Raw genomic sequence first — 23,596 nt, forward strand, 5'->3', positions numbered from 1 at the left:
AAACAAAAAGCAGAGTATCCTAATGGGTTAAAGATAACTCTACTCCATGAGAGGAATTAACATACCTCACGGAATAGATTTACAATCCAGGATCAGGATTAGCCACATCGGGTTTTATTTTCAACACCCTGATGCAATGTTATAGTAACCTTTATTATAATAATACATATGTAAACATAATTTATCTTCTAGGAGTTCAAAGCATTTTGTAGTTTATGGTAAGATATATCCATATATACACTCACATACCTATGTATATAAAATCTATGTATTTATCAATTATTGTACTTAAATAACCTTAAGTTGTCTGGGATGAAAGTGGAAAATGGAAATAGTTTGCAAATGTTGCATCAAAGTTTCTCAACTTAAGTGCTGCACAGATTTTTTTTAAAGGAAAAAAGAAACTCCCACTGATGCCCAGATGCTGATTTCAATTATGTCTATAATAATATTACTTAAACATGTATGAACATAAAACTAGTTATGAGCTCCTTCTGTTGCAGTTCTTATTCAATTATAAAACTAAAGTATGTGCACTAATTACAAATTGCAAAAACAGTAAAATTCAATTTAACAACATTAAATTAATGTGACATATAATGTCTTCTTGAAATTGAAATACTATTTATTTTTTTTATTTAAAATTTTTTAGTGTTTATTTATTTTTGAGAGAGAGAGAGAGACAAAGCACAAATGGGTGAGGGGCAGAGAGAGGGGGAGACACAGAATGTGAAGCATGCTCCAGGCTCTGAGTTGTCAGCACAGAGCCCAACTTGGGGCTCGAGCTCACAAACTGCGAGATCATGACCTGAGCTGGAGTCCAACGTTCAACCAACTGAGCCACCCAGGCGCCCCTAAATTACCATTTATAACGTGATTTTGGTGCTGCCCATCCCTCCCATGTTCTTTGGAGTTTGGCAGGCCAGTGTGACTACTGGAACTCCTGGAAAGCATTTTTCAAACCAAACACCATGATGCCATTTAATCCTGATTTTTGCATTACTTCTTTGAATACTTGTTAGCATAATAATTTTTTCAACTGTAATAAATATTCTGTTTCATTTTTCTGATGCAACTGTAAAAGCCTAATATGTGATTTATGTATTGAATTTGCCTGTATTCATTACTCATTAGCCTGAAACAGGGAAAGTACTCCTGGGCTCAAATGATGCTATGATCACAGACTTTGGTGCTGAAATTCCATGGCAGGATTCTATTAAGTGTTATTCAGATGATTCAGAATATTGATTATGTGACATTTTTCAAAGATAGTTTTCTACATAAAGTCAACAACTTTCTATAGAGAATGCAACATCCTCTAAGGATATGTCCTTGGTCCTCGGCTTAAGGATTCTAAATAAATTTCATAGGCTAAACAGTGTCTTTGTCCCCAGAATTTATTGTCTTGCTACCAGACTGAGCATCTGATTTATTCCTCATTTGTTATGAAGCAAGAGTGCAGGTCTCAATTAAATAATTAATCTTCATTATCTAGTGAACAAGTATTTCCCAGCTAATAAATATAAAACCAGGTGCTTCTCCTGAAGGACCTTACGATCTATTTGAGACAAGACATAAATGTAAGAAAACTTTAACATTTGAACATATTCAAAATTTGCTTATGAAGCACTGACATTTCTCGGTCAATACACAGAGTCCAAATTAGACATTGAAAACATTATTTGTCATTTACATTTGAATACTTCATAAAACTTCAAATCATATTGTGATCTTCTGTGCAGTGAAAAATGCAGCATCTGGAAGATGCCATCAGCAGTTTGAAATGAAGAAACCTGATAGCATTTGGGTCTTGATTTTCTGAAAAACACCTGTGTCATTAGAATGACCTTGAGGGGCATCTGGGTGGCTCAGTCAGTTAAGCAGCTGACTTCGGCTCAGGTCGTGAGCTCACAGTCTGTGAGTTTGAGCCCCCATCAGGCTCTGTGCTGACAGCTCAGAGCCTGGAGCCTGGAGCCTGGTTCAGATTCTGTGTCTCCCTCTCTCTGCCCCTCCCCCGTTCGCACTCTGTCTCTCTCTCTCTCTCAAAAATAAATAAACATAAAAAAATTTTTTTTAAAGAATGACTTTGAAAGCTGTGACAAACAAAGCCATAAGATAACTCCACAATTGAACTGGGTATTATTTTATATCTGAAAAAGTTGCATGGTCATAAGAGATAAAATGTATATGGAAAGAACGCACACTTCTGGTAAGTTTAAAGATCTTTACAATTAGGGAGAAAGTAAATTTACATACAATTAAGAGCCCAAAAACATACCAAACATAATCTAGTGATTTTCCCAGGGTGAGGGTTCAGCGTTTAGACTCTGCGATTACAGAAGAATTAGGTAATACATAATTCGAACCCAGAGCAATGGCCTATCTGGGATCACCCATTTGGAGTTTAAATGTAGTGACTATAAAGCAGAAGCAGTACATTCGATCAGGACTGTTGATAAGACTCCAATCTTAGTCCTACCTGGAACCCCTGGTCATTGGCCAATCTCAGTTCTTAACATGGCTTGAGCTAATTCAGTCTTTCAATTCTGAGAAGACAGAATGAAATGTAGAAGTGTTAAGAGGCTCAAACTTGTAGTTTCAATATATTTGAGTGGAAGGGAACCTTCATATTTGGTATCTGTTACTACTCGTAATACTTAAGAGATCTATCCTACTAGAGTAACTGATGAGCCTTGTAATTTCAGTATTAAAATGTGTGAGTCGGTAATTGATTTTAAGTTTTTGTGATTTTTAAGTTGAAATCTAACTAAGTTTATCAACAGCATTGGACTGTCTAAGAGAGTTGAAGAATCACCATAGATGATTGGGGCTCTACTGGTTGAGCATCTGACTCTTAATTTCAGCTCAGGTCATGATCCCGGGGTCATGGGATCAAGCCCTGAGTTGGGCTCTGCACTGAGTGTGGAGCCTGCTTAAGATTCTCTCTCTCCCTCTCTCTCTCTCTCTCTCCCTCTCTCTCTGTCTGCCTCTCCCTCATTTGCATGCACACACGCTCACAATCTCTCTCTCTCTCAAGAAAAAAATCACCACATATTAGTTTCACTTATTGGGTTTATAAGAATAATTTGAGTATGGGAAGTTTGCTTATCAAACAATTAAAGGACTTTTACAGGAAAGCAAGTACATAAATTAATAAATATAATTGAAAATATTTTAAGATATTTAATTAAATGTATTAATTAAACAAGTTTATTCAAAAGGCCAACTTAAAATGTGATTGTTCAAATTTGCTAGGCTAATGAATAGAATAATAAAATTTGTAAGCCAAACCTAAAAGCTTATGGCAGAGCTGGGTTTTTGAATTGGTAATTTTAGCATATCAAATTTTATTGTTTTAAAACCAAAGTTGTCTTCTGAAGAGTATCTTCTGCACTTAGAAAAAGAAATTCACATTTAATTTGTAAAATCAAAATATATGAACAATTGTTGTCTTAATCATCTCTGTAATTATAGTATTGACCATATGATGTTTTACTTTTCGGACGCAATTATAAAATAATGATGTGTGGGGTCTTTTTGGAAATGTGAAGACATTTTCTGTTACCTTCCCTACCATCACCACTACCACCACTAGTGTGATCTCCCTGGGATCACAGGGAAAGGCAGCGTTTGTCTTGCCAAATCTTAGATGATGTAACTCACCTCTGGATGGGTGCTAATCATGGAGTGAACAATGTGAAGTCTGCTCCTTCCTACATACTTCAGTATCCTGTCCCAACTCAGCCCTCCCCCTGTTTCCATTACCATCCACATCTCACTGTAAACAGTAGAGACAATGCTTTCACGGAGCTCCCTCATGAAGGATCGATTTGGGTGATAACTATTGCTGTGGAGTGAATTATGCCCCACCCCAATTTCTTATTTGGAAGCCCAGTGTGAGGGTATGGGAACTGGAGCCTCTGGAGAGTGATTAGGATTAGATGAGGTCATGAGGGTGGGGCTCTCATGTTGGGATTTGTGTCCTTATGAGAAAGAGACACTAGAAAGACACTTTCTCTCTCTCCTCTCCCTCTCTCTCCCATTTGAAAGTAGGCAGAGTACAGTGAGTAGGCAGCTATCTATGAGCCAGGAAGAGCCCTCACTGGGAAACTCCACCACCTGGCACCAGGTGACTTGGACTTCCCAGCCTCCAGAACTGTGAGAGGTAAATTCCTGTTGTTCAAGCCGCTCGATACATGGCATTTTGCTATAGCAGCCTGAGAAGACCAAGATAGTCAAACCTAGGGAATAATCCTTCTGATTAATAAAGACAGAGAAGTAAGATATCAATTGTATCCAAGATTGGTCTTTCTAATTAGCAATTTCAATACCGACTGAAGGACTCGGAGATAATGAAGACACTGCATACTTTTCTCTACAATGTCCTACGCAATGGCTCATTTCTAAGCCTACTCCAGGATTAAAGATCATCTAACAGACAGTTTAGTAATAAAGAGGGAATCTTTTCCAGATTAAACCAAAGAGAAATCTCACAGCTGCTGACGGAACTTTGTGGTAAGTAGCAATGATGGCCCCAATTTATTTGTTCCTGTCTGTATCCATGCCCTTTGTCATGTGTCTTAGCCCTCCATCATGAGCATTATGGTAATATCCTATACTGTGACACTGGGCTTAACCATGTGGCTTGCTTTGGTGAATGCAACGTTAGAAGACAGGATGCAAGCAGAGGCTTGATACGGGCTTGAATATCCGGTTGGCTTTCCTTTGCATTTCTGCCAATACCATGGGGATGTGCCAAGGCTAGCCTGCTGCAGGAAAGAGCTGAGTCAACCCCAGTCACACCAGCTTAAGTTAACCTACAGCCAGGCTAGCTCCAGACATGGGACCAAGCCCAACTAAGATCAGCAGAGCTACCTAACTGACTTCCAGATGGCCACAGATGCATGACCTAGAAACACAAACTAACACAGACTGTAAACATGGAAAACATGCTCTACCCAGTCATTCCCACTAGTAAGAGCCATGGATGGTATTTCTTTGCACACCCTGATTTAAACACTTTCAGAAAGTTGAAGATGGTGTAAGTGTAAACAACTATGAAAATATTTGGGCTCTGACTTGCAGAAGTGGCTTCAAGGTGTGTTTATCAAACCAAACAATGATGGCCTTCACATTTTACAGTTTCCTGAGTTATTGAAGGTACCCCTCACAAAAGAATATTTCTGTGTTAGCTCTGCCTAAAATCATTTCGCCATGAGGTAATTATCATTCTGTCAGCAACACAGCCATGTTATCACCTCGTACCTTGGCAAACAAGTCTGTCCTCAGATCATCATTACAGGATCTGCGAGGTAACAGTAATGATGTGTCTTTCGGAGGCTGGCAGAGGGACTCATCCCAACAATGTGTTACATCCAGAGGTGGTTCTTTGCTATCTAAATTGGACCTAACCGAACCCAGAAGCACAATGTCTGATGAACATTCTTCTCCTGCCCCCTGGATAAGAGAGAAGAAAGCTTAATAGATCTCTCACATACCTAATTCCTGTGATTTGGATCCCAGTAATGAAATGAGAAAGTTCCCTAAATCATTTTTAATCTGAGCCTTTTCTCCAAGGAAAGGTCCCTGAGGAGTTAATGTCATGTCACTAACTAATTAGATCTCCATTGCTTAGCAAGAATTCTACACCAAAGACAGGGTAATTCTATTAGAAAATGAAACCACAATATTGTACAGTTCTAAGGCTACTAAATTTGTATTTAATTATCCAGGTAATGTAATTATGCAATCAGTTCTAATCTGAGATCAAGAGGAAAAGTTCTTGGTGGTTTTTTTTTTTTTGCAAGGTTTTGTGAAAGGGCCATGCAATTAATATGACACACTTAATTACTGAAATGTAAAGACATCTTTGCAAGAGTATATTCCCATCCAAGCATGTGCGCTATATTAGCTGCTTAGATCTTTGCCATTACTAAAATATTTGTGGCTTCTTATCTTATAATGACCTATGGTAGTAATTAGCCCCATGAGAGAACAAAGACCTTAGCACTGTATTGCAAAGCTCAGTCCTGCACATTATTCCATAGAACAACGGAGAAACAATAAAGATTCAGAAAATAATTTAGATTTCCTGAAATGTTCAACGAAATGTTTAAAACATCGATCCAAATCATGAAAATGTACCCGAAGCATACATTTTCAAATATGTGCCTTACTACAAGGAGAAAAGAAAAAAAAATACATGATGGATTAATTAAATGGATTTATATGTGTCACCAAAGTAAGATTCTTCCCTTAGAGTTTATAATCCCTTATAAGTACAGACTTCAAAAAGTTTCTTGAACAGTAGACTTGATTCTTATGGCTAATATCTGCTCTGCTTTACCAAGATAGTCATTTAAATTTAAATTTTTTTCAGGCATACCTCTATTATATAAACAAGGTTCTCTATGTGCTTTATTTCACTTGGTTGTTTCTTGACTATTTTTGGTGTTTGCTCTCTGGCCCCCTGAGAAAGAGAGCACATAGTAGCTTAAAGAAACAGGTAGCACAGACAAGAACCTATGTAGCAGTATGTTCACCTTTTGGTAAGCCTTCCTTTTCCGGTTTTGAACCGTGAAACTTTCTAAAATCCTCCATCATCACGTTTAAAATGAAGTGAGCCTACTAAAAATTTCTCTTGAAGTCAGAAAAAACTCCTCTTCTGTGCTGCTTCTCCTTACTTGTTTATCCCTTTGGCCAATAGCTGTGCAGATGATTTTGTTTCCCAGCATGGGTAGAAGCTTGATGTGTGGTTGTTATTATTTAACGTTGTTTGAAATCTTGCTCCTGGAGGGTGAACATTCAAGATAAGTGAGCTGGAAATATAGGGGGAGCATGTGTCATTTGCTGATGGGAAAGCCAAGGAATTCAGGGACTGAGTTGGGACCAGAATGCATTTTCTTTATAGTTAGGAGAGGGATATGCTGGCATAGTGGTTAGGAATGAATTAGTTTTCCATTGCCATGAAACAATTTACCACAGACTCAGTGGTTTAAAACAACACACATTTATGATCTCATAATTTCTGTATGTTGGGGCCCACTGGGCTGAAATCAGTGTCAGCTGAGGCTGTTATTTCTCATCCAGGGCCCGAGGTCTTCTTGTTGACAGAATCCATTTCCTTGTGGTTGTAGGACTGAGGTCCCCATTTTCCTGTGAGCTGTGGGCGAGGGACCACTCTCAGCTCCTAGTGGTTGCCTGCAGTGCTGTGCCCATAGCTGTTTCCAGTGGGGATGGTTTTCTTTTCTCCCAGTGAGAGCACAACTCTCTGCTTTCCCCTTCTGTGACCAGCCCCAGAAAACTCTCTGACTTTAAAGTACTCCTTTGGGGCGCCTGGGTGGCGCAGTCGGTTAAGCGTCCGACTTCAGCCAGGTCACGATCTCATGGTCCGTGAGTTCGAGCCCCGCGTCGGGCTCTGGGCTGATGGCTCGGAGCCTGGAGCCTGTTTCCGATTCTGTGTCTCCCTCTCTCTCTGCCCCTCCCCCGTTCATCCTCTGTCTCTCTCTGTCCCAAAAATAAATAAACGTTGAAAAAAAAAAAAAAGAGATAAAGTACTCCTATGACTGGGGAAGACCCATCTGGATTATTTCCCTATCGTAGGGTTAATTGGTGTGGAACCTTAATTACAACTGTGAAATCCCTTCAGAATAATACCTATGTTCGTGTTAGATTGAATAACTGGGAGAAAGGGCATACACACCAATGGCTGAAACTTGTATACCACTTTAGAAGTCTGTCCACTGCAGGGGACCTGTCAGGACCTCAATCTAGTCTTTGAAATTGATGTGGCATATAAAACTTCCTCATGACAGAGTCATTTCTTTGGGCTTAAGCTTTGTATCTCTAAGAGTGTCTTGTACAATAAAACCAAAGACTACATCTACTTCTCTAATACCACTGTTGAGCGCTTGCCACGGGACAGGCACTACGTATTATCTCAACAACCTTATTTAATCTCAACAACCCTATGAGACAAGTGTCATTGTTCCCACGTTAAAAATGGGGAAACTGAGGATCAATGAGGTAAAGAAACTTTCAGAGTCATACAACTATTTATGAATGGGATTGGCATACAAACTCAGGGCTGTCTGACACCAAGTGATGGTTTTTCTCACCATACTACTCTGCCTCTCTGTATCAGTCAGAGTTCTGACAGACGGCAAACAGCATACTCCAGGAGGTAACATTGATAAGGGCTTCAGTAAAGAATTCTTTGTAGAGGTGTGGGTAAGGTTAAGGAAATTGACAAGAGGAGGAAGCCCCCGGGGGGACTAGACAAAGCAGGAAGCCATGACCACCTGTAGGCCTAAAGGGACAAAGAGAAGGAACAGAGATAACAGAACCTAGAGAAAGCTCTAGCCCAGGAGGAACTCAGACATTGGCAAAACCTGGCCCTCAATAGATAACTTACCTTTCTTGTCTACCTCCAATCTACTGCTATTAATTTCCATTGGACAAACCCAACTGGAAGCCAGAGGGCAAGGGAGCCCAGGTAATGTAATCCACTGGATCGGCATCCCAGGGGATTGAACAGGGCAATGTGGGATGGAACTAGAGAGGGAAATGGGAAATAACTGGAATAATCCCGAAAAATGTAAATACTCCTACCTGAGCAACACATGGCAAGCTTCTTGAGGCTGACGTTTCTGTCTTTTACTTTTTACCTGAATATAATTTACAGGGACAAATACTTGATTAGGACCTAATTTATTGGTAGTTAGCATCTTGACAAGTATATCAGTTTGCTAGGGCTGTCATAACAAAATACCACAGACTGGATGGCCTAAATAGCAGAAATTAATTTTCTCACAGTTCTGGGGGTCAGAAGTCTAAGACCAAGGTTTTGTCAGCTATGGTTAACTCTGAGGCCCCTCTCCTTGGCTTGCAGATGGCCACTGTCTCACGGTAGCCTCACAAGTCTTTTTTGGTGTGTGCACCCCTGCCCTCGTTTCTGTTTGTGTGCCCTCTTCTCATAAGGACACCAGTCAATTTGGAATAGGGCCCACCATAAGGACTTCCATTTAACTTAATCATCTCTTTAAGGGCTCTATCCCCAAATCTAACTGCATGCTGAATTACAAAGGATTAGGGGCTTCAGCATATGAATTTCTGAGGAAGACAATTCGGCCCATAATGATGTTGATTTATAGGAATAATTTCCAACTAGCTAGAAGGAAATGTTAAAGGCAAGTAGGAATTGGAGGGAAGGAAGGGGAAAGAAATGTTCAGGTTTTCACCCAACAGCATACTTCTGGAATATATATTGTTCTGGCAGACTCTCTCTGTCTATAAGCAATCTTCAGGTAATGGGGGGGATAGAGATGAGAGAGATCTCATGGAGAAGGACCCTAATAGGGAAGGGATGTTTATTGTATAATTTTTGCCTGGTGGTGCACTACCTGGATCCCACAGTAATGCACGGGAAGAATTTAAACTAGGTTTCCTAAAACAAGAATGCCTTAAGACATAAGTGAGCTCAGAAATCATTACATTTAAAAGGTTTCAGGGGGACCTGGGTGTCTCAGTTGGTTAAGCATCTGACTTCGGCTCAGATGATGATCTCACAGTTCATAGGATCGAGCCCCGCATCAGGCTCAGCACTGATAGCGCTGAGCCTGCCTGGGATTCTCTCTCTGCCTCTCTTTCTACTTCTTTCTTCCTCAAAATAAATACGCATTAAAACAAAATTTTTTAATGGTTTCAAACCCACTTGTGATTATGCAAAATAGAATCAAGTATCCTAGCAGTGGCTCTCTACCCTGGCTATGCGTCGGACTCTACTAGGGAACTTCAAAAACAAACACAGAGACTTGGGCTCTATCTCTGGAGAGTCTGAAAGAGTAAGTCCAGAGTGGGATCTTGAATAGTTTGAAAGTTCCAGAGATGGTTCCAGCGTCTATCCAGAGTCGAGAAACACTGCCAAGTCTTTACACAGTGGACTTGTCTGTATGTGCAACTTAACACAGGTGAATGCAACTCTAAGAACTCAGAGAGAAACAATAATTTTAAGAGTTTTGGTAGTTTCTTTCATTGTGCTTCTCAATGTGCATAAGCCCTGGAGCATGTGTGACTAGGAGACTGAAGCCAGGAATCCACTCATCTATGATTTTCTTCTGCCTCTCAGCGCGTGCACACATTGCCACTCTGAGTGTGAGAAGCAAGTGTTTAAAATATGTACGTTTTTGTACTTCAAAGCTCTGAAATCAAACCAACAACTTCATCTGGTGCCCAACTAAGGAAGTTGTAATTCCTTTTCCACTTCTAGGGGAGAGACTGGCTGGGTTGAGCTTACTCAGATATTAGTGTGTGAGAAACCAACACGGCCCTTCTCAAGAGATTTTTTTTAGGATAGGTTTTTGATTGTATGAGATTTTCTCCTTAGATGCTGAGTTTAGTGCCTAATCCCTATGTCAGATATGATTCTACTGTATTAATTTCACATGCCCTGCAAAAAAAGGACATCACTACATTGATTTAAATGGAGTATTCTAAACCATTTTATTGCTTCGACATTATGTTAGTATTTAGTAAGTGCCTACCACATTGAGGGGTTACATGAACAAAACACAAAGCCCCTGCCCCAAGAGAGGTTACAGTCTAGTTGTGGAGAAAGAGATGATAAGCAAATAATGAGTAGAATATGTTATATATGAGGTGGTGATAAGTGCCATGGTTTAGGAAGGGAAACAGACCAAGAAAAGCAGATTGAAGAATGCTCAAGCAGGTATAAGGAAAATGAGAAGAGTGTAACCTTCTGGTAGCCAAGTATAAAAATATTTTAAGGAGGAAAGGAAGACCAACGGTATCGGGTGATCCTGCCACCCAGATAACATGAGGGCCAGGAATTGCCACTGGATTTGACAATGTGAAGGTCATGATGACCTTGACGAAGGCAGTTCTGAAGGGGCAGCAAAGGATGACTTAAGTGGGTTCAAGGAAAATGAGGGTTGTTGGGGACACTGAGTATAGACAACTCTGTAGGGGAAATTTGTTTTTAAAATATTCTGTTTAAATTCAAAGCTGGAGCCAACACCATACATGAAATGATATGTGAGGCGAGAGGGTAGGTCATCCCCTCCCCTTCTCAACGGATTGGCTAATCCAGGCCTGGGCAGTCTGACTCTGTGTCCTTACTTTCTTTCTGGTGCCTTCCCTGCTGACACTTCGCCCTTCAGGATCTAGTGGTCTGCACCTTGAAACCCTGCTGGATAGCTATCACTGGCAGAAGTACAAATCAATTCATTGCCTCATATGTGCCCGCAGGGAGGGCAGGCTTCCCCAGGTTAAGGAACCTTCCCCACAACACCTCAACTCCAGTGCTATCCGCAGCTGCCTGCCGGGCCTGTAGATAAATCTTGGCCTGCTAAAGCAAGTTTTAAGTGTTTCTAAAAAAAAAAAAAAAAAAAAAAGGAAAACCAAAATGAACTCAAATATGAGGAGACGAACAACCTCCAAAAGTGTCTTGCCTGAGCGGCCAGGAGGAGGACGCAGGCCTCATCTCTCCTCCTCTAAGGGGCCATAATGCTTTCAGGCCTCAAAGAATGCCCCAATTTATACAATTCACTGCTACAGCATTAAGCCTGAATGGCATTTTGTGGTAGATAAAGTCTCTCTATGTCACACAGCAGAGAGCTGTGTGGCCAGATCTTGTTTAGAATTACATTTAAAACCTGGAAATCAAATGATATGTCCAGATAACTTCTGTGGTAAACCCCAAACCAGTTATGCTTCAGGTTAAGCCTCTGCATTTCTAAACAACATGCCTTTATTCTCTCCAGGCCAATACTCGGACCTTCCTGCCAGCAATATCAAATGGCAAGAGGCTGAATGTACCCTCTGTGTGAGCTTAAAGGATAAAGAGCCCAAGGAGGCAATGCCTCTCTGCGGAGAAAAATCTCCATCTTTGATACCTCTTCGCAACACACATATCAAATTGGCTCATTCCCCTCTTGGATTCTTATTTCTAATGTCTATAATTTTAAAAACAAACTAAACAAAACCTAAAAACATCCCATCACTCCCTAAAAATAGAATTCTTCACTTTCTAAACATCTTTTCTTTATCCTTCTCATCGGAACAGATCTCTCCTGGTTACCGAATGGTGTCCTCTCACACCATCTTATTTCTCAAGATCTCAGAGTTTGAGCACCCGAGGAAAATTGACAGACCTTACAGGTGGCTCTTTGAGGCAAGAAAATAATCCAATCCTGCAACAAAAGATAGAAAAAGGGACAAATTTTGTTTATATTATTTAATCTTCATTCTATTACCAAGGCCTACAAAGAATGCACCATTTTAAGCAAGCTGGGAGGATATCCCCAAGGTGTTGGTGGGGGGCGGGGTCCGTGGTGTGTACACCCCTTATGAATGAACCCCATTATCTCAGGAAATAGTTCTGGCCTTCCCTTCCACCTCCAATAAAGAAATCTATTCTGCTGGGCACATGTGCACATGGTCACATCAGGCATGAGAAGAAGCCTTGAAGCATCTACGTTGGTTTCCTCTGGGATGTGGGTCCAGCTTCTATTTAAGCTCAGAGCTTATAAATGAGCTGCTAAGATTTTCTGCTCCACATGCTCCCACAAAGCCATATCTGATGCAGAAAGGGAAGCATGTAGGTTCGGACACTGGGCACATTTCAGTTTATTGGGGCAGGAACATACCATCGGTAGAAGCCATTAGTCATCATTTTATGACTTTAGAAGAGCAGGATTTTTTTTTTCCTTTGGTTAAAAAATGTTGCAGGAGATTCTCTTGCTAAAAGAGTCATTTAAATATTACTGGTCACGTCACATTGTAGTTGTTTGGAAATAATTATATCCATATCACAGACAGTAAATAATAGATGTGCGTTCACTAACGTTTTATTCATGTTCTGTTTTAATATGGCAAACTTAGAAGTAATTTAATCTCCCAGTAAATTGAAGTGGTGGGGGGTTCTTCACACAGAAGACTGCAAGTTATTAATTCCGGGCAGTCTTCATCTTGTACAATTAGTCACTGTTTGCAGCTGGAAATGTTTTATTAATTTTCCATAGCAGTTGATTTTCCACAGTTTTCTCAGTTTAAATTAAGCAGTAAGAGCTGCTGTTTCTTCTTAAATAAATTTTCTTTCTGCAAAAATACATGCCTCTGGCTATGTCAATTTTCCCATTTGATTAAAGTGCCAGCAGGCAATTAATAACTTAATGCATTTTAAAGTACTTTTGGAAAAAGTAATTTGAATAGCCAAACTTGTGTATTTGAATTGATTGTTGCAGAAGATTTAATAGGCATTTGAAAATCCTAGAACCTTGGAAAGGACAAATGTGGCCCAGCCACCATGTCCGGAGGACTGTCTTCATAAAAAGCCCACAGCTGGCACTCACGGGGTGGGGGAGGGTGGTGCAGGTGACTACCACTTTCCAGGAGGCAGATGAAAGAAAGGCAACCTCAAAATGTTCTTCATGGGAACGTACAGAAGACTCCAGACTATGATGTGTGGTCTATGTGGAAAGCAATGAAACAACTTTGGATGAACATGGAGGACACGAGGCTAAGTGAAAGAAGCCAGGCCCAAAAGGACAAACGTTGTGTGATTCCACTTATATGAGGTAAGTTTAATCAAATGTGTAGAGAGAGACAGAAAGTAGCCTAGTGGTTTCCAGGGGCTGGAGGAGGAGGGCATGGGTGTTTAATGGGTACAAGGGTTTCTGTTAGGGGGCGATGAAAAAGTTCTGAAGATAGATAGTGGTGATGGTTGTACAACACGAAAGTATACTTAAAACCACCGGATTATATACCCAGAAAGGGTTAGAAGGGTCAATTTTATGTTACATATGGTTTACTACAATTAAAAAAAAAAAGTAATGTGGCCTTTTCTGTGTTCAAGATGTAGAAGCCAGGATGTGGTAGGTCCTCCAGTGCAAAACTCCCCATTTCTTTCCCATTTTCTGGTAGGAGCCAGACTGTTCTGGCAACACAGGAGCCAAAATTCTGTATGTCACTTCTGGGAAATGGGGTCAAGGGATGGCCAAACAGACTTCCTGCTGCTGGTGCGGGTGACGTGGGGATGGTCACAGTCAAGAAAGGCAAACCAGAGCTCAGAAAGAAGGTTCAGCCAAGAGTGGTAATTCAACAACAAAAGTCATCCTGGAGAAAGATGGTGTGTTCCTTTATTATGACCACCACTCAGGGACCCCAGTAAACAATAGCGAACCATAAAGGTAGATGAAAGTTTCTGCCATCAGAGGGCCGGTTACAAAGGTGTGTGCAGACTTATGGCCCAGGATTGTGTCCAAGGCTGGCAATATTGCATGATTCTCCATTGTATGTGTTAAAAAACAAAAACAAACTCACCCCATTGAAAATTATTTGCTCCCGCTCCATGCCTCCCAAAAAGTGATGAGGACATTCAGAGCGAGTTGGTTGCTCTTTTTAAGGAAAACATGCATAAAAAAGGAAAACATGCCATAGTTATCTATAGTTAGAGTTAGGGGCATCTGTTTGACAGTGAAATCTCTGACCTCTGTGTAACTGACTGAGGGTCAGCAGATACTTCGCTGCTACAGCTGTAGAATATATTTTTTTAATTTTTTTTAAACGTTTATTTATTTTTGAGACAGAGAGAGACAGAGCATGAACGGGGGAGGGTCACAGAGAGAAGGAGACACAGAATCTGAAACAGGCTCCAGACTCTGAGCTGTCAGCACAGAGCCCGACGCGGGGCTCGAACCCACGGACCGTGAGATCATGACCTGAGCCGAAGTCAGACGCTTAACCAACTGAGCCACCCAGGCGCCCTACAGCTGTAGAATATATTGACCACGGCTCTGGAAAAGCTGAAAGCTCAGGTCCTAAAGCTATACTTGTGCATTCCGCTCCCACTGGCTTGTCGTCTGCCTCCTGAGAATCAGTTAGAATTGTTCCCAAGCCTGTTTACACCAGGCGATTTTAATTATGTGACTTAATTAAACATTATGTAAGCTGATGAAATGTGAGCTCACAAAGAAGAGAACGGTTGTTTCTATGAAAACCAAGTGGAACACCTTAGCAAAACTCGATGAAGGTGAGCCCTAAAAAAAATACGGCAGACGTACTAGGTGAGAACAAAGTCAAGTTTATCGAAATGAAAAAGGGTTGTGAACACAGGTTGCTACACAGGTGTCTTTATGTTTCCACTGCACTTGAAAGAAAGTGAAACTGGAAACCACGGATGAGGCACTCCGGGTGTGTTCCGGGTCTACATCCCTAGAAATGAAACCAGCAGACTCAGATGCAAACGTAAAGCCTCAACTCCCATCCAACTGCGTCAGATAAAGTAACATTCACTGCTTGCAAGCATCCAGAGCAGGAGCTAACAGCTTGGTAGGAGCTGCTTAGCCGCTCTGTTGACAAGTATTCTGAAATTACCTCTGGACTCAGGAAGCAGGAGTATAAAGAATCAACAATGTTTTCCAAGGGCATGAAAGGGAAACAGAAAGAAAAAGGTGCCACATGTTCACCATGACTGATCTAGAGAAAGATAGATAAACGTAAATTAAAAACCAAACATTCTAACTGCTAGTTATTTTTTTTTAACTCTTTGTCAGAATCAAGCCCAAGTATACTTTTTTCCTTATAAAATTTGTCCTCCAAAGAACTCTTCTTCTAGCCCTAGAACCACCAACTCATGATCCAGATGAGATACCTTTGCCTTCTAGAGGAGTAAACTGGGTCCCACCCATCCTGCTGACCTGTCCCAGGACTCTCTGCTGGAGAATAATACCCTATTCACTAATCTTCTTTCTAAAGAAATATCAACGACATTGACAATTGTGTTGGATTTCTTTTGAAAAGCCCATTCTTAGGGGCTAGCCAACTTACTACTTTAATCATCCATCTGCCTGAAGAAAATGTAACCTTCTTTTAAGGAATGTTCTGAAGAATGGCACCTGGTGTCTGGGAGACGGTGTTGGATTGTTTTCCTAACATGAGCTGGCATGTTCCTGACAGACATTGAGTCACCTGCCTGGTCTCAAAAGAGAAAGGAATGGTGGTTCATGTTGTGCATATCAGTTTTTCACACATCTGAAAGTGTGATATGTGCCAGCTGAGGGCTTTGGTTCACTTAGTGCAAGAAGAAATGGCACCTGAGTTGCATTGATTTAAAGAAAAAAAAAAAAAAAGAATCAAAGTACTAGGATTAATGCTAGCACCCTCTGTTGCTAAGCATCAGAAGATATTAGAATGGGCTCCTGTTTTGGAGAACTGATGATAGGGAGAAGGAGAATTTAAAACTGGCAAATCATTTGCCCCTTCAGAAAAAAATCTATATTTAGGTGGTCTCTTTTCATTTTTAAATTTCTTTAGCTGTCAAATTCAATTGTATTTGTTGTTGTTGTTTCATAGATTTTTGTGCAAAGGAGGGCTATTAGATATATGTCAGTGTACCAACAAGTTTCTAAGTTCTAGGCCTCTGAGAAAATCTGTCCTAGCTTTCCCCACCTAAAAAAAGAAAAAGGAAAAGAAAACTTGTATAACTCGATAATGGAAATCTAATGAGCTATAAAAAGCAGATGTATCTCTCAAGAGTAGTTTGTGGCTGCTAAGCACTCTCTAACTTGATGCTCTACTGTCATTTATATGCCATCTCATGTTTCAACATGGCTGCTCATGTTCCAGCCATCATCCCCACCTTCCAAGCAGAAAGAAGAATCAAAGAAGAGTATACCCCCTCCCTCTGAGGCCACTTCCCCCTAATTACACATAACATTTCTTTCTATGTGTCATTGGCTATATTTCAATCACTGGCCACATCCAGCTGCAAGGAAATTGAGGAGCATATTCTTTTGACTAGATGGCAATGTGTGTAACTAAAAATGAGAGTTTTCTATTACTAACGAAAAGGATAGAACAACCACTAAAAAAAAAAAAAAAGAAAAAAGAAGTATAACTGATATTTTAAGAAAGGAGAAAAATGGAATTATATAAAATACTCAAGTAAAACAAGAAAAGGAAAAAGAGTGAAACAAAAATAGTAACAACAAATAAAAACAAAGGAGATAGAAAACAGTAATGACTATAACAGACATTAATCCAACTATATCAATAACAACTTTGAATGTCAAAGTTCTAAATATACCAATTAGGGGTGCCTAGGTGGCTCAGTCGGTAAAGCCTCTGACTCTTGGTTTTAGCTCAAGTCATTATCTCACGGCTCGTGAGTTTGAGCCCCATGTTGGGCTCTGGGCTGACAATGCGGAGCTTGCTTGGGATTCCCTCTCCCTCTCTCTGCCCCTCCCCTGCTCACTCTGTCTCTGTCTCTCTCAAAATAAATAAAGAAACTTTAAAAATAAAAAAACAAACAAACCAATTAAAAAACAGAGATTATCAGAGTGGATCAAAAAACATGATCCAACTATATGTCATCTACAAGAAACACACTTTTTTTTTTAATTTTTTTTTCAACGTTTATTTATTTTGGGGACAGAGAGAGACAGAGCATGAACGGGGGAGGGGCAGAGAGAGAGGGAGACACAGAATCGGAAACAGGCTCCAGGCTGTGAGCCATCAGCCCAGAGCCTGACGCGGGGCTCGAACTCACGGACCGCGAGATCGTGACCTGGCTGAAGTCGGACGCTTAACTGACTGCGCCACCCAGGCGCCCAAGAAACACACTTTAAATATAAAGATACATATAGATTAAAAACAATATCATTCACATTAGCATCCCTCAAAATGAAATACTTAGGTGGAAATTGAACAAAATATGTAGAAAGTTTATAGGAAGAAAACTACAAAACTTTGATGAGCAAAATCAAAGAACTAAATAAATGGAGAGCTATTCCATATTCAAATAAGACTCAATATTGTTAAAATATTAGTTATTACCAACTTGATTTATAGATTCAGTGAGATCCCAATCAAAATCCCAGCAAGTTATTTTATGGGTATTGACAAACTAATGCTAAAGTTTATACAAAGAGGTAAAAGACCCAGAATAGTCAACATAATATTGAGAGAAGAACAAAGTTGGAGGACTAATGTTACCTAACTTGAAGATTTCCCATAAAGCTACTGTATGCCTTCTTCTTACGCTGTAATAAAGACAATGAAACAGATCAAGGAAACAAGATACAGTCTAGAAAGAGACCCACATAAATGCAGTCAACTGGTCTTTGACAAAGTAGCAAAGGCAATACAATGGAGCAAGGACAGTCTCTTCAATAAATGGTGCTGGAACAAATGGACATCCACATGTAAAAAAATGAATCTAGACACAGAACTTCTACCCTTCAAAAACTTAACTAAAAATGGATCACTAACCTAAATGTAAAATATAAAACTATAAAATGTCTAGAAGATAATATAGGAGAAAACACGGATGACCTTGGGTATGATCATGCTTTTTTAGCTATAGTGGTAAAGACACAGTCCGTGAAAGAAATAATTAAAAAGCTGGACACTTCTTGAAAGTAAAACTTTTGCTTTTTGACAGACAGTATCAAGAAGGTGAGAAGACAAACCTCAGACAGAGACAATGTTTGCAAAAGACTCATCTGATGAAAGGACCATTATTCAAAATATACAAAGAACTTTTAAAACTCAACAATAAGAAAATAAAACCACCCAATTTAAAAACGGACCACAGATCTTAACAGATACCTCACCAAAGAAGATATGTGATGGTAAATAAGCATATAAAAATGCTCCACATCCTATCTCATGAGGGAAATGCAAATTAAAACAATAATAAGATACCTCTACGCATGTATTAGAATGGCGAAAATCGAGAACACGGATACCCAATGCTGGCGAGGATGTGGATGAACAGAAACGTGCAGACACTGTTAGTGGGAATGCAAAATGGCACAGCCACTTTGGAAGATTTTGATGTTTTCTTACAAAACTAAACATACCCTTACCACACAGTCCAGCAGCCATGTTCCCTGGTATTTACCTGAAGGAGCTGAAAACTTAGGTCCACACAAAAACTGCACACAGATGTTTATAGCAGCTTTACTCATAATTGCTAGAACTTGGAAGCAACCAAGACGTCTTTTAGTAAGTCCGTGGATAAATAAACCATGGTCCACCCAGACAATGGAATATTACTTAGCATGAAAAAGAAATGAGCTCTCAAGCCATGAAAAAGACATGTAGGAACCTTAAGTGCAGGAACCTTAATCTTACTCAGTGTAAGAAGCCAATCTGAAAAGGCTATGTACTGTATAATTCCAACTAGGTAACATCCTGGAAGAGGCAAAACCTTGAAGACAATAAAAAGATCAGTGGTTGCCAGGGGTGGACAGAGATGATGGGCAGAGCACAGAGGATGTTTAGGACAGTGAAAATACTCAGTATGATATTATATTATACTTCTCCAAACTCATAGAAGGTACGATACCCACACTAAACCCAAAAGGTAATCTATGGACTTTGGGTGATTATGGTGTGCCAATGTGGGTTCATCCTTGGTTAAAAACATCCTATTCTGGTCAGCGATGATGGGGGATATGATGCACGTGAGGGGGCAGGAATGACAAGGATAATGTCTGTACCTTCCTCTCCATTTTGTTGTAAACTTAAAACTTCTCTAAACAAATTGTTTTAAAACCTTTTTAAAAAAATAAGAAGAGGGAGGAAGAGAAAACAAATGTTGGAATTAAATAGCATTCTTGCCCTCAAGGAGCATCATAACCTGTGAAGACAATTTTAGGGAAAGCAACTTTTTTACTTCAAAATTTCCTTGTTGATACTACGAGAATACATATAAAGGGTGGATGGACTCCTGGAGGGATGGGGTCTGAGTTTCTTTGCCAGAATTTTGTTCATAGAGTACTAAACGCTGCCCTCGCCACTATCACATCTCCACCAGATGTGAAACGTTTTGTCTATTTCAAGGAGGTGGGTTTAGAACACTTGGGCAAGTTTTAACTCACGGTGATCCAAACTTCCACTTCTCCTCCCACCCTATCCCCAGAAAATTTCTAGACCAAGAATCAGCCATCTCTTACCTTTCAAAACTAAAAAAAGAAAAGAAAAGAAGGTAAGACAAATTCTATCTATTTGTTGAAAAGTTTAGAAATAGAGTCATTATAGATAATACATAGACTTTGGGGGGGGTGCCATTTCGTTTTGCCATCTTTGAGGTTTGTATTTGTTTCTTTCTTTTTTGGGTATTCTCCTCACCGTCATTTCTTCCTTCCCCTTCATTTTTTTTCTTCCTTAAATCCTCACAAAATAGATTCAGCAGAGTTGGTGAACAATTCCCAAGAAATCCAAAATCTAGATCTCTAAATATCTGGGTTTTTTTGGTTGCTGATACAGCAGAAAGGCCTGTGCTTTGGGCAGCAAGAGTTATCTGTCTGCTGCAGGTTCTGCCACAGGCTTCCCATCCTGGCCTCTTCCAATGCCTCTGTCCCCATCCCACTGTCAGCCAAGAGTACTTGGAGGAGAGCCTCCTTTCTGCCTTTCCTAAGAATTTTTTCCTGCTGCTTTGTGCCCCTGCCACATTCCCCGGAGCTCACTTGCATTGATTCATGAAAATCACAAACATCTAAGTTTTTTTTTCTTTATTCCACTGCTTGCAAATATTAAGCATGGGGTAACTTCTCCGAAAAGTTAAATGGAAGAGGTGAGTTAACAGGTTATTGGATGTATAGTGCCCTTTACTTTTGGTTGAGGGAAAGAGCATTCTAAGCAATAATTTTAAATCCTTTTCAATGAGTGCCTCGAAGCAATAAAAGGAGTGAAAAAAAGCAAGCTTGGTGGAGAGCATTAGGCAATTATTGAAAATTATTTAAGCTTAAATAACTAAAATAATTTATTCTATAAAATCTATGAAGCACTGGAAAGGATTCTGCATGGTCAGTTTGCTTTCTCACGTAGCAGCTGAAGAGGTAAGCGAAAATGTTGAATTCTAAAAGTCTCAACTTAGTGAATTAATATAGAGTTGCGGGTGGCATTAAATACCTGAAATGATGATGAGTCATTGCTGCAAATGGACTGGCAAATGGGATTTACGTGATTTTCAGTGACACAAAAACTCAACAAAATGAAAACATTGAGTCCCACACCAATGATGACCTTCTCCACCACTTCTACCATAAAATGAACACTTTTCCAGTATTTATAGAGAATTACTAGAGCACCGTGGTTAAGAACATGGAATTAGGAGACAGACCACCTGAGTGTGAACTGTAGTTCTGCCACCACAAGCTATATGCCCTTGGGTATGTTCACAAAGCACCGTGTGCCTCGTTTTCCTCATCTGTAAAATAGGGCAATGTGTGAGTTACTAACGTAGGTGCTTGGAGTAGGGCCTGGCACACAGGAAGTACTATGCGTTAGCTATTTCTATTTGTTACACATGCATTCTTCGGTTGTTGGGTAGCTCTGTCTGTGTCCAAGCTATCTTTGCGGCTGTGAGTTGTGGAGGAACTACATCCCTCAGCTTGCACATTGTGGTGGTCCTCACGGGCCACGGTGCTCATATTCCATTGTTCCTCACCATTCTTGGGATGTGGGGGAAATCATGCGTGTCTATGCTGAGGGAGGAGGAGCATCTTCTCATCTCACTCCTGCTGCTCAGGATGCTCCTAACTGTGGAAGGGGGCCAGTGGTCCCCTGTTCCTGCCCTCAAGACTCTACCAACAAAGATGTATTGAGTACCTTCCATGTGCCAGCCCCTGGTGAGATGCCGGTGATACTAAGATTGACAGGCACCGTCTATTCTGGAGGCACAGGAAAAGTTACTCAACATCACTCATCATTGGGGAAAGACAAATAAATCAAAACCACAATGAGATATCATCTCTCACCTGTCAGAATGGCTATTGTCAAAAAGACCAAAAAATAAATAAACACACACACACACACACACACACACACACACACACACACTGGAATACTACTCAGCCCTAAAAAAGAATGAAACTTATTTGTGACCACATAGATGGATCTTGAGGACATTATGCCAAGCGAAATACATCAAAGACAAATGCCATATGATTTCACCTATATATGGAATCTAAAAAACAAAACAAATGAACAAACGAAACTAAACTAAATTCACTGATACAGAGAACAGATTGGTAGTTATCACATGGAAGGGAGGGTGGGAGATGGGTGACATGGGAGAAGGGAGCTATAAGTACAAAGTTCCAGTTATAAAGTAAGTGGTTCTCAGGGATGTAATTAATGTACAGTACGGAGACTACAGTTAATAATATCATATTTCATATTTAAAAGTTGTTAAGAGATTAAATCTTAAAAATTCTTACCACAAGAAAAAAATGTGGCTTCGGCTTACGTCATGATCTCACAGATCGTGGGTTCGAGCCCCACATCGGGTTCTGCACTGACAGCTCAGAGCTGGGGGCCTGCTTCAGATTCTGTGTCTCCCTCTCCGCCCCTCCCCTGCTTGTGCTCTCTGTCTCAAAACTAAATAAATAAATTTATAAATTTATAAATAAATAAATAAATGAAGTTTCCACCACCCCCCCCCCCCCCACACACACACAGTTCTACTGAATCAAATGCACTGGGATGAGTGCTGAAAAATCTTCATTTGTAATGAGCAATAGGGCTGAGGTAGAAATATATTTTTAAAAACATATTCCTAGGGTCCCTGTGTGGTTCAGTCGGTTAAGTGTCCAACTTTGGCTCAGGTCATGATCTTGCAGTTCGTGAGTTTGAGCCTCGCGTCAGGCTCTGTGCTGATGGCTCGGGGCCTGGAACCTGTTTCAGATTCTACGACTCCCTCTCTCTCTGCCCCTCCCCTGCTCACAGTCTGTCTCTCAAAAAATAAACATTTAGGGGCGCCTGGGTGGCGCAGTCGGTTAAGCGTCCGACTTCAGCCAGGTCACGATCTCGCCATCCGTGAGTTCGAGCCCCGCGTCAGGCTCTGGGCTGATGGCTCGGAGCCTGGAGCCTGTTTCCGATTCTGTGTCTCCCTCTCTCTCTGCCCCTCCCCCGTTCATGCTCTGTCTCTCTCTGTCCCAAAAATAAAATTAAAAAAAACGTTGAAAAAAAAAAAATTAAAAAAAAAAATAAATAAAAAATAAAATAAACATTTAAAAAAATAAAATAAAATAAAAACATATTCCCCAGTTAATTCTGATGCCCATTATAGTAGGGGAACCACTGCTGAAAGGGCCTAGGAGAGAGCCTAGCATATTGTATATAAGCAATAAAAGTTCTGTAAATAAACACTAAGTGGATATCTAGGAGAGGAACACGGTACAGACAGGGCAGGGGAGAGGACTAGAAAGGCCCTCGGTAGGACAATGGGCAGCTACTTCCATTAAAAAGAGGGTTGAGGTCCTGCAGTGGGGGCAGGGGGACAGGGGTGACTTGGCCATTGTAAGTCTCTCCAGTGAAGACTAAGTGGAATCATTGACAGAGACCTCTTCTATGGCTTGTCTCCATCTCCTTTCCCTGCTCTTGTTCTCCACAACATAGCTTTTTCTTAATTGCTTCTCCTGGGCAGGGTTAGCCACGCTTTCACCTTTGTAGCCGAGGGGAACCACAGCGCCCATTTGGCCAAGGGCCCAAGGTTTATTGTGGTTGGCTACACCCTGCTTCCTCATGCTCCTCCCTGCTCCTCTTTTTAAAAAGGGAAAAATTGGGG

Source organism: Prionailurus bengalensis, chromosome B3, assembly GCF_016509475.1.
Source record: "Prionailurus bengalensis isolate Pbe53 chromosome B3, Fcat_Pben_1.1_paternal_pri, whole genome shotgun sequence".
Taxonomy (NCBI): Eukaryota; Metazoa; Chordata; class Mammalia; order Carnivora; family Felidae; genus Prionailurus; species Prionailurus bengalensis.